The following is a 228-nucleotide window of genomic DNA, read 5'->3' on the forward strand; positions in this document are numbered from 1 at the left end:
TTTCTTTCAAACAGAAACACTAAAACTAACGCTAAAAAGTTTTAACATACCTGTTAAGAAATGCTTTGATGTTTACAGGATCTCACCCACCACAATTCCAATTCCAGACACAACAATCTTCTCAAACATGTTCTGTTTATAACAATGTGTGTGGACATGAAAAATGTAGATGTTATACCAATGATAGTGTTCATCACAAAAAGCTCTGTTTAAGAATAGTCATCATTT

Source organism: Pundamilia nyererei, unplaced genomic scaffold (assembly GCF_000239375.1).
Source record: "Pundamilia nyererei isolate P.nyererei 1_Seehausen unplaced genomic scaffold, PunNye1.0 scaffold01234, whole genome shotgun sequence".
Lineage (NCBI taxonomy): Eukaryota > Metazoa > Chordata > Actinopteri > Cichliformes > Cichlidae > Pundamilia > Pundamilia nyererei.